Source organism: Nycticebus coucang, chromosome Y, assembly GCF_027406575.1.
Source record: "Nycticebus coucang isolate mNycCou1 chromosome Y, mNycCou1.pri, whole genome shotgun sequence".
In the NCBI taxonomy this organism is placed as follows: Eukaryota; Metazoa; Chordata; class Mammalia; order Primates; family Lorisidae; genus Nycticebus; species Nycticebus coucang.
The window spans coordinates 32,513,290-32,525,603 of NC_069805.1; the positions used below are offsets into that span (position 1 = coordinate 32,513,290).

The 12,314-nt window shown below is 34.2% G+C and overlaps 1 protein-coding gene across 1 annotated transcript in view; it reads right to left on the bottom strand.

The window, feature by feature from the left end:
- LOC128579010 (rho GTPase-activating protein 20-like) overlaps window positions 1-7,934 on the bottom strand; it is a 104,869-nt gene extending 96,935 nt beyond the window's left edge. Inside the window, exon 1 of the mRNA XM_053581327.1 lies at window positions 7,714-7,934. The gene's annotated coding sequence lies outside the window, so the exon portion shown is untranslated. The remainder of the gene's footprint in view (window positions 1-7,713) is intronic.
- Between the last annotated feature and the right edge of the window lie 4,380 nt (window positions 7,935-12,314).

Consider the following 12,314-nt stretch of genomic DNA (forward strand, 5'->3'; position numbering starts at 1 on the left):
TACTATGATATAGTGAAAATATTTGGCAGATCTACACACTTGTGTATACATGCGATTAACACTTACTTAAAATCAAATAGATCTTATAATTTCCTAATTTCAAGTGGCAATATTGATTCATTTTAGTTTATGGATACTAAGCACCTTATGCAATTTAGACATCAATATTAGGAGAAAAGGAGAATATCTAGAAGGATCCAAAAAGAGGGCAATGTTTAAAACTTCCTTTTAAATTAGCAAGGTGACATCATTCTATTTTTTTATAATTTTACTGTAATCTCTATAAATATATATCCAGGCTAACTATAATTTCTGCTGTGTTTCTATGTTAGTGGTTTTTTGATGAATAAGTTGTAACATGAAATTGTCAGAATGCATAATTAATAATAAGGCATATCATACAGACTAGGTCAGGTAGCCTATATTGCAATCAACACTCACAGTTATATATGGACCTTGGTCAGGTCACTTAATGATTCTGTGCCACCATTATCTCACATGCTATAGAACAAGGATAATACTGGTAATTCTACTTCAGAAAGCTCTTGTGGGGATTCAGTAGGTCATCATGAAGAACTCAAAGCAGCACCTTATATATTTGTACCCTTCAAATGGAAGCTACTTGTTGTTTTACAGCATTTTGTGATTTTCAAATCATCCTTTTAAAGTTGTATATATTCCTGGAGGAGGAAATTTTTTTCCATTACTCTTTTATTGGGGAAGAATAAATGTTGGAAAAGCTTCCACTACACAAAGAAATAAATAATTTTAATCTCGGAAAAGATATTACTGGCACCTTCAGCAGGGGAGACTCAGAGCATGAGTTAAGTTCCACAGTGTTATATAGCAATGAAATTAATTCTAATACAATATTTTAAAATGTAAAATAAATATTAATGTTAAATATATCTAAAAGTAAAGAAATAAAAATGTTTATATCAGCTGGAGTCAATAATTTTGTACTACCGAAATATAGAAATATGTTGGTTGTAACAAAAAATTACACATAACTTTTTTTTTGACTAAACAAATATTTCATGGAATGGGTTTTATCACAAAGTCTGACTGATTTTTTTATATGTGAATTGAATTAGACATCACTTGCCCAACAAATGGATGTTCTAAGGGAAATTGGCAAACTTCCACAGACATAATTGGAAAAAATGCAAATAAGCATGCCTTTCTAGGGCGAAATTTGGAACAATGTATGCTTTTGAGAATCTATCAAGAGAAAATAAGAAATATCAAAAGTGTACTTAGGCAAAGCACTAATACAGAACAAGGAGCCAGCAATTCAATGCGGAAGGCCTCACTTTGGTCCCAGTACACATCAATTTCTAAGATTTAGTGGTTAAGTTACATAGCATCAATATCCTAATATGATTCAAATTTCAGCTTCCACAGTATATTATTTGAGCAGTTTCATGAAGTACAAACATTGCAGCCATCTTTTCAGTCCAAAATTCATTATGTAAAACCAGGTGTACATCATAATGAGCAAATATGTCACTTTTCTCAAAGTCTGCACATCTGTAATTCAGTTTATGCACAAAGAGTAATGCACATAGTTGTGTTATTTCCTTGCTCTCAGTAATAAACACAGGTGATGTTGAGTAAATAGTTGAGAAGAAAATGGTTAATAAAAGGGAAAGTGCACAAAGCAAAAAATAATAACCCTAGTAGTCAAATTTAAATCAAATATAAATGGAGTTATAGAAGAAATATATGACCATTTGTTCCTAGAATGTTAACATTGCTGCTGTCCAAGGGGTTATACATATGAAGGTAGAAAATATTATGAAGGCATCATTGCCATAATTACCAAAGAATTTATGGTAAAAAGAGATGATGATGTCTCAGAAGTGACTACAGGAAAAAAAAAAAAAAACCTTCACATTAAAACCACTCTTGGAAATATTACACAACCCTGAAACACAAAAATAAAATGATTCAAACTTAGGAAGAGTATGAAGGCATAGGCAAGGTGCTCATTCCGTACCTTACGAAATAGGAAGGCTAACATTGTTGAAATGATTCTTGAGCAGGTTTTTACAAAGAAATACAACAATTAGTTCTCAATTTGCTAATGATTTAAATAACAGTGTATAGAATGAATATTAGATTATCGTGTTTAAATTTCTCTCTGCATATAAAAGTAAAAATAAGAAAATTTAATGTTGTGATGAAAATGTTTGCAGGTAATAAAATAATCGTAATTTTTCTTTCTCATTATCAAGATCACTTTGCATGCTTTCAGCCTGCATGGCAATTTTACATTCCTGTAATATCTTGTAAAATGAGGTTCTTGTATTTAACACTGAGTATTTACAGCTTAGGGATTAATAAAAGTTTCATTTCTGGCAATGAACATACACTACTTTTATTAAATGTATGCACATTAATAAAATAATGGAAAGTACCTATATTAATATACATATGTAGATTGAGTTGTTTACTTTCCAGTTCAATTTTTCTGCCACCCACATACTCCCATCTCATTTATTTGGGGTGGGAAAGAGGTTGATGAATTATTTATAAATATTGTACAGTTTGAAAGAGAAAAACATAAATATGAACTTACTTGAGGATTTTATTATGAATTTTAGGTTACATAGAGTAATTAAAGTTTTTCTTTACTTTTTTTATAAACAAAGAAAATCATTCTGTCAGACACGATCTGAATTTACATTAAATAGAGTCTTTCCTGTTTCTCATTGATATCAATGATAAAAGTGTTAAGTCAATCTATACTTTTTAAATCATTAATACAAAGCAAACAAATGAGGCAAAATCTGATGGCAAAAACAATAAGCTAATGCATATCCAAAGAAAAGTTTCAATCATATCAGTGATTTATGAGAAAGTCAGATCCAAATACATCCCAATGATCATGCACCAAGTGTTGTTTCAAATCAGACATAAAATAGCCTTAAATTTATGTGATAATTTTCAATAATGTAGTTTCCTGTGACTCATTAAGGTTATGACAAATAACACGAAGAAATGTACATTTTTTTCTATTTCACTAAATGAATACTCCCCCATAGAATAAAAATAATAATAATTTAAAAAAACGCAGGTCAGCAAACTTTAGTACTACCACTGAAGAATTTTCCATATTATTTGCTGTTAGTTTACAGAAATAGAATTTATACTGATAAGATTTCAGGAAGACCACCATCTTGCTACATTTAGTTATCAATTCTAATTCTTATTTGTAGATTCCTTAGGAATTTCCTAGTTAATAATTATGTTTTCTGCAAAGTGGGTAGGTTTACTTTTTCCCGTTTCAATCTGTATTCCTTTTTTTGTATGTTTTATTTCAGCAGTGACTTGAAATGAAGCAGACCTTTGTATTGTTTTGAACTTCACATATTTTATGAATTTACTTCTTTAATAGATGAGGGTTTTAATTTTAACACAATTTTACAGAAAATGTATGCATATTTTTCTCTACTCAGTCCCAAGGAGAGAGAGATAGGTTTATTTCTTATCTTCTTCCATGCAACTAGATTAATTTACCCTTACATTGAATGTGTATTCTCAGGATTTCTAGGGTTTTGCAGTATTGTCTTATTAGTTTCTAGGGCGTGAGCATCTCGAGCTTTTATCCCCTTTCCAATATAATCATTTAACAGAAGCCTAATACAACCGAAGTTCAGTGAAGAGCCTCAGGCTGATAATCAGCTTTGGAATCTGTGTTTGCCTTCTAGGATTGCCATTTTCATTTCATTTGAGGGCAAGGTATGTTTATTGCTTTTATGCTAATTCTTTGATGTATTTAAAAAAGTTTAAAATCCCCTCTACACTGTACTATATACAGTTATAATGGTGAACCAGAGTTTTAATATGTACCCATAATAATTGACAATTTAAGTAACATCCAAACAAAACGAAAAACCAAAGAAACACGAGTGGCTAAAAAAAAAAACAAAACTTACTTTTTAAAAAATTGGGGAAGCATAATTGAACAGGTAAATATATTAAGAACAATATCTTGGACATAAAAAATTAAATATTGTTTTCTCACAATTTAGAATTTAGACATAGCATGGTATTACAGATAATTCATGCTAGAGAGAACTCCCATGCATGAACATAAAAGGATAATAGACAATACATTAATTGAATAAACCCATCTTATCAGAGAAGATATTTGCTAGAATATTTTCTTCTATGAAGCTAAATGAAAACATGGTATTTGAATAATGTGAATTTTAATAGTGGATAAAAATGAGAAGAAATACACATCATCAAGGAAGCTGAGTCAAGAGCTTCAGTGAATTGAGTGATGAGGGAACCCCCATATTCCCTGAGTGCTTAGTATGTGCAGAACACAGCTTTATGAGCTCCTAAAAAATTTTATGTAATCTGAAAGCTAATCCTGAATATAAGAGTTGATATAAATATTGTTAGATGAGGTCTAACCTATCTACAGTTAGGAATAATTAAATGTCCAAACTAAAATAGCTTATAGAGAGTGAAGCTGTATTTTGAAATGAAGGGTTTTTTTTTTAATTAATAATCACAGTGTTTTATCATTTTAACACAAAATGAAGTGTGATAAATTCAGTGTGTTTTTTTTTTTTTTAAGCCAGGTGGGATCAATAACACATCTATTATGTTACTAATTTTTTACTATTTTATTAATTTAATAAAAATAAAGTGTTCATTGTTATATCAAAGCAGTCTCATGTTTTCATGTACTAACTGGGCAATTGTCAACTAGGTTAAATGGTTAAAACTAAGGTAGTTGTCACAAATAATTAAAATTGTATAAAACCATATAACTACATTAAAAAGTGCACGTGATTCATAAACATGCTTTTTTTTAATATAGACAAATGGCAAAAAATATGCGAAAAAATACTCAACATCTCCAATAATCAAGGAAATGCAAATAAACTCCTAATCAACTACCACCTTGTCCCTGACAGGACGACCATTAGTAATAAGGCAAAAAATGGTGGATGCTGGTGTGATAGCAGAGAGAAGGGAGTTCTTATACATTGTAAGTGGGACTATAAATTTGTACAGCCTCTATGAAAAACAGTATAGCAATTTCTCAAAGAAATAAATGTAGACTTACCATTTGACCCAGCAATCCCACTCCTGTGTATCTACACACGTACACACACACACACACACACAAAGTTATTTTATCAGTAAGAACCCTCCACTTGCGTATTTATTGCAGTGCAAGTCATACTATCTAAGATGTGGAATGAACCTAAGTGTGCATCATTTCATGAGTGGATTAACAAATATGGTATATATATTATGGGGATAGATAGATAGACGGATGGATGGATAGACAGATAATAGATACATAGGCTACTACAGAAATTTTGAGAGAAACTGTTATGATCCATCATTTCACTTCCAAGAAACACAGTTGGCAGTGCCCTTTCAAACCGTGCAAGTTTCAACCTCCTCGACTTATTTGTGCTGCTGACAGGGCTTCATTTGTTTTTGTGTGGATTTTACATTTCTTGATTTTTGTATATCTCAAAGCCTTGTAACGACCCATGTGTGTGTGTATATATCCACCACGCAAGCTGCTCATCCAGAAGAAGAAATAATTAATGTCCTTTGCAGCACTTTGTATGGAAACGGAAACCATTTTTCTAAGTGAAGTGTCCCAGGAAGGGAAAGACAAACATCAGGTGTGCTCTCCAATAATTTGGAAATGATCGCCGGACACACACAGGCATGGAGAGAAGTAAAAGTCCTTGGAACTCAAAAAGGGGGTAGGAGAGGGAAGGAGGGGTAAAATCTTATGTATCAGGTACAATCAAAACTATTTGAGTGATAGGAACAGTAATAGTCCCAACTTCAGATTCCATTAACAAATGCTATCCATGTATAGAAGCATTCATACCCCTTAATTATTTGAAGGGAAAAAAATAATAATTACCTATTGTTTTAGTGCATATTATTCTGGTGATAGTTACTTAAAGCCCCGACTTCAGCATTATATAATTCATCCATGTAAGAAAAACACTTTTACTCTCTAAATCAATTGAAATTAAATTAATTAATCAATTACTTTTTAAAACTAATTATAATAACATTGACCATTGTTCATATACTTTACATCATATACTAATAATTCTCACAAAATCCATATGTATTGAAGTAATCATTTTAAATTAGATGAATTTGTGGCACACAAAGATTAAAGTAAAAATTACTGGGGTAATTTAATTACTGGGGTCCAAGATATAAAGAGACTTTTTTTTCATTCAGTTTATATATGCATCTACTTCTATGTCTATATCCATATTTATGTCTATGTATTTTTAGGAGAAGGGTCTTTGCCTGTAGTCCTAATTATTCTTCTATGGCTAATATCCAGAATCTATAAAGAACTCAAACAAGAAAAATAACCCTCAATAAAAAGTGGATAAAAGACATAAACAACTTTTCAAAATAAGATAGACAAATGGCCAAAAATCACATGAAAAAATGCTCAAAGTCACTAATCATCAAGAAAGTGCAAAGTAAAATCACAATGAGATATCACTTTTCTCAATGACCTTTAAAGTCCAAAACAAGATTCTTACCTGGCTGCAGAGAGAAAGGACTGCTTATACACTGTTGGTGGGACTGCAAAATAGTACAAACCATACGGAGACTCCTCAAAGAACTACAAGTAAACCTACCATTTGATCCATCAATCCCACTACTGGATATCTACTCCAGGCACAGACTGACAAATATTGAATGATCTCTCTTATGCTTGGTATCTAAAAAAAAGTGGAATTCAGGGAAGCAGAGAACAGAGTGGTGTTTGCCTGGACTGAGGAATGAGGGATTAAGGAAATGTGGCTCAAAAAGTACTGTTTCAAATAAATAGAATTAATAAATTTGAGAGATGTATTGTACAGCATGGTGACTATAGTTAATAACCCTATATACTTGAGAATTGCTAAGAGAATACACTTTAAATGCTCTCAGCAGAAAAAAAAATAAGCATGTTTGTTGATGGATGATGTTTGCTAAACATATGTACAGCAATCATAATGTTTTAGTCTCTTTGTGGGTTGCTATTAATGAATACCTGAAGCTGGGCATCTGGAAAGAAAAGAGGTTTGTTTCGATTTTTGAAGAGACGGGGGAGCGGAGGGCTCGTCTCATCCAGGGGCCCTGAACCAAGGAGCGCGGAGTTTGAAAAGCCAGCAGCTCGGGGTTCGGTGGCACCCGCCCCATCGGCCGAAGTTGGGGGGGGTGGGGCGCCAAGCGCGCGGGGTGGGGGAGGTCCTGGTCTTTGGCTTCTCTACTCCGTCCTGTTTTAACAGCGAACATGTCGCGGCCTGTCAGGTCAGTGCGGAGTCCGAGGCCTGGAGCGGGTTGGAGGGGGTTGGGGGGTGAGTGGTGGGGGACAGAAGCCTAGAGTAGGCCCTCCTGAGTGCCACGCGCGGCCTCCTCCCTTTCGGGGCCCGGCGCGCCCTTGAGCGTGGGGGGCCTTGCTGGCGCGCGGGGGTGGCGGCTGCGCGCCGGTGCGCGCTTCCCTCCCCGCCCCGAGCTGCTGCAGGCTCCGGTCAGTTCTGCTGCCTCCCCCACCCGCCTCACTTGGAGCGGGCGGGGTGTCCCTGAACACCCTGGTCGCCGGAGGGGGAGGGGTGTGAAGTCAGCTCCCCCAAGCAGGCCCCACCTCCTCGGGGCCGGCCTTCGGAGCCCACAGGAGAGACGCCGACTGCTGCTCCCTACCTTCCGCGGGGAGGGGCGGCAGCATTCGTACTGTCCCTTCCCCCGCGACTTGCGTGGCGGTGGGAGAACTCAGCCGTCTTTCTCGGGCCGATCGCGGTGTTACATGCGAGGGGGGAGGGGCGGTTTTGCCACCCGGCCCCGCCTCTATCCTCCCGGGTCGCTGCAGGCCCCGGCTCCGGATCGGGCCGGGCGTGGGCGGGACCCGTTCTTTTCCCCTTGGGCTAAAGTGAGAGTTCGGGCTGGATCGTGGAAAATTAAGGACTGCTGCCTCTCCCTTACCTCGGAGTTTTGAGAGAATTAACCCCAAAGTTCGCTTTTTCTCTCCTGACTAGAAAATGTCCTTCTTCGGGGAAATGCCAGTACTCAGGGAGGCGCGGGTTAACAGCATGGCCCAAATCCCGTGTAGTCCTCCTTCCACTCTTACCGTGTACAGGTTTCGGGATATTTTTGTAACCCTCTCCTTCCCCGAGTGACTTTAATAATAAAGAGACTAGGTTCTGTTGTTAAAAAAAAAAAAAAAAAAGAAAGAAAGAAAGAAAAGAAGTTTGTTTCATTCCTTGTTCTCCAAGCTATTTAAGAGGCATGGAGCCACCACCTGCTTTGGGTAAGGGCTTCAGATTTCGTCCACTCATGGCAGAAAATGATGGGGAGCTGGAGTATGCAGATATCACACGGAAAGACAGGAGGCAAGAGAGTGATGGTGCCAGACTCTGTTCATAAGCAGATGTCATGGGAGCCACTATGGTGAGAACTCACTACTGGAGAGAATGGCACCTGGCCATTCATGAGAAATCTGTCCCTATGACCCAAATACCACCCTTGCAGCCCCACCTTCTACACTGAGAATCAAATTTCGACATGAGATTTGGAGTGTCAAATATCCAAACCATAGCAATTGTACAATATAAAGGATAAAATTATTTGTAAATTATGTCTCCACTCAATAGTAGGCTAAGTTAGGAAGTATATCTTCAAAAGTCAGATGGGAAAGGAGGTAATTGGGAAGAAAGTTTAAGTCTTGCTGAAAATCTATACTTTCTCATGCAATGATTATTAGGTGTTGAGAGATTTTTATTACATGAAAGAGTAATTGTATGCGTGTATATGTTATGAAAAGAATTTTCATTGTGGAGAACAAAGTATAGAAGAAAATATTTAAAGTCAGGGAATTTGATGACAAATACATCCTAGTAGTTTAAACCAGAGCCTTAAGAGACTGAATTTGGTGGTACTGTGAAGATTGAGAAAGACCAAAAAATTGGAAATATTTCAGAGATAAGATAGAGAAGATGTGAAAATTTATTAAATAAAGGAAAGAAGAGTTACAATCTGGAATATAAATTTTACAAATAAAGATGTCTCCACTTAAATACAATAATCAATACAGTGCATCTCAAAGTAACTGCAGTTATTTCCCAAGTATTAGGAAAATAAGTCAAAATAACTACAAAAGGACAGGTTGCAATAGCGTATGAATAAAATGAAAGAGTGCCCTGATTCCTATTGGCTTCGATTAGGTCCTTGTTCTTGGTGTAGTTGATAAAGTTACAGAAAAAAATACATTGACCCAGGAATTTTATTAATGACATAGTACTGAGCACAGCATAGCATTATCCATTCTATAGATTAAATGAATGGAACAGGGCCTATAAATCTATGTCACCTTAAAATCCTGGGCCTGCTCTGATGTACAACTATGTCATCATGTACAATTCAATAGATGTCATTTGAGAGGATTTTGTTCATCTGGGATATGGAATTAGCTGGGAGAAAAATTTTTGTTGAAACTTTTTCAGTTGCTTTGGTCAGTCTCTTTGACAGTTTATTGAAAAATGTAGGTGTTATTGTCTAAATGTTGCTGTGAATATATGTTGTTGACATGATTAGCATTTATAATCATCTTGCTTTAAATAAAATAGATTACCCTTCACAGTGTGGGTGAGCTTCATCCAATCAGTTGAAGGCCTTAAAGAGCAAAAATTAAAGTTTACTAGAGCAGAAGGAATTCTGCTCCTGTCTCAGACAGGCTGCTGTCTGCCTGCCATTATTGGACTTGCCTATAGCTTCCACAATCCTATGAGCCAGTACTTTAAAATTAAGCAATCTCTCTCTCTCTCTCCCGCCCACCCCCCACACACATACACGCACAGTTTGTTGTGGCTCTGTGGAGAATGCTGATATAATCATATGAAGATACTTTCTATATAAAATCTGTATGCAAAATAATATTATGTAACTTTCCTTGATAGGACAAATAATACTAATAAATAAATACAAAAAGATTTAAAAATATAAATATGGATTATTAAACTTTTTGTATCTGACATAAAATGATCATACCCTTTTTAATGTATTTTCTCATTTACATGGTTTAATATAATAAATTGATATAAGCAATAAGCTCATTTCTTTTCTTCATTCTTTTCTGTAAAGTTACAGGGACACCCAACGGAAATAACAGTAGCTCTATGGCTTTTAAATATAATTCATCATTTAAGCACTATGTTCTTTTCATCTTTAAAATGAGAGAGTGTATACTGGATGAGTCCTACTTTCTGTTAATTTTTCACTTATTCATATTGAGCTCTGCCACTGAAGTTGAATATATATGAATTCTTACTTCATGTATACCTGAAAAAATGTATTTAATTCCCCAGAGAAATAACTTTCATAGAGTAAGCAATTAAATTTTACTTTGAAGTCAAGGTAGAAATATTTTAAAAATAATATATGAATATCAATTCATAAATCTCCAGTAACATGTTTCCCTTTATTCCATTTTCATTACTTGAATGAAATGAGTTTCATTTCTTGAATGGAAACCATGGGAAGTTATTTAAGAAATCTTCATTCATACTTATTCTGTATCAAGAAAGATAAATTCAATAAAAGTAGCCAGAATTAATTTTTAATTTTGTTTCTAATTGAGAATCAAATATCAATGCTATGTTCTTTAAATGTAACATTTTTTCTTTTTTGTTTTATTTTAAGCAACATTATTAAACCTTTCATCTCTAAGTGCTATATATGTTTAGAATAAAAGATCCTAAAATATTAATAAGATAAAAATGAAAATGATAATCCATTTACGTTATCAAAGATTCACATAGTTTTATTACAAGTTACTAATTGGAGAAAACAGTACTGCCTGTTAAAAGAAGCATTATATTTTGAATCTGCTTTTAATGGCCATTATACCAATGGTCTAACATATTTTCATTATAAACCCAATAAGTGACATGCGTATGATTGATTTTAACCATCTCCTTTGAAGCTGATTAAACCGGTAAAAAGCTATCACCAGATGCATGCAAAATCTTTTCTTCCCCTTCAGGAACATTAGTTGAAGACCAAAAAAGAAAAAAAAAAAACGAAAAAAAAATATTCACTATTATGAGTTAGTGATTTTCTAGAGATTTAAAAATAAAAATAGAAAATGTTCTTAAAAGCATGACTTTCCTGATGTTTGTTAAGTTCGGTGACCTCGTTATAAAATGCCATTGAGAATAAACTGTGCCCGGTTTCAGAAAGGTTCTCTCTGTACAGACTTTGTCCTGTAGACAGGTCACAAACAGAAGACTGTGCTTCTCTGTCTTGAGAAGTTATAGAATCATTGAAACTATGCAATTATATTGTCAGTCAAAAAATAAATAAATAAACATTCAAAACTCTAACTGTAAAAGGCATAATAAAGACTGTTGTTTTGATAGAAGTGTTATTTAAGAAAAAGGAGAAAAACTTGAAAAATATTCTAAAGTCTTGTACTTTGAAATAAAAGTCTCTTTTAAGGAAGGTATATATTTATTTTCATAGATTCTATTTTTTAAAAAGTAACTATGTGCTGCACTAGATCTTCAAATATACTGAATATTGAAGTCTCCTTTTATAAATTATCATAAATTATATAGCATTTATGATTATTATTTTATTTAATATAAATTATTCTGAAGTCAATAGTACAAAACATGAAAAATATCAGCTATTAAGGAATGGCAGTGAAATATTTATAATGTCAAGTCCAAGTGAATACTCAGGGAGATTGAATTCACTAAAAATTATCTTCTGCATACTTATTAGGGATTGTCATATTTTTAAGTAACCTGTTTGAGTTATTTTCCACCAATAGATGAAGTAGAATTTTAGTCTATTATTTTCTATGTAAAGTATCATTAATATTTTCATCAAATAAATAATTATATGATGACAGTGATGGATCTAACAAGTGAAGTTTCAAACCAAGAGGCTCAAGAAACATTAAGAAGGACAGCCACACTGAACGGGTGCATAGTACACATTGAGAACCACACCTTTGTTGAGACTTTTGTAAGAGACAAAAGACGGGGCAACTCAAATGAGACTCTATTTCTTTAAATTATAGTTTTACCATTTATTGGATATTTGACATTGGGAAATTACAAAATTTTTGAAATAGTAATATTTTCACCAGCAGTGAATTTGCTAAATACACTATTATAATTAGAGGGTAATGAAATAATTCTGTTATGAAATTTTAGTTCCATTCTGGAAACTTAATACATATTCAGTAAACGCTAGCTGTAATTAAAACTCGTGAAATTTTTAAACGTCCATTCTTTGCATTT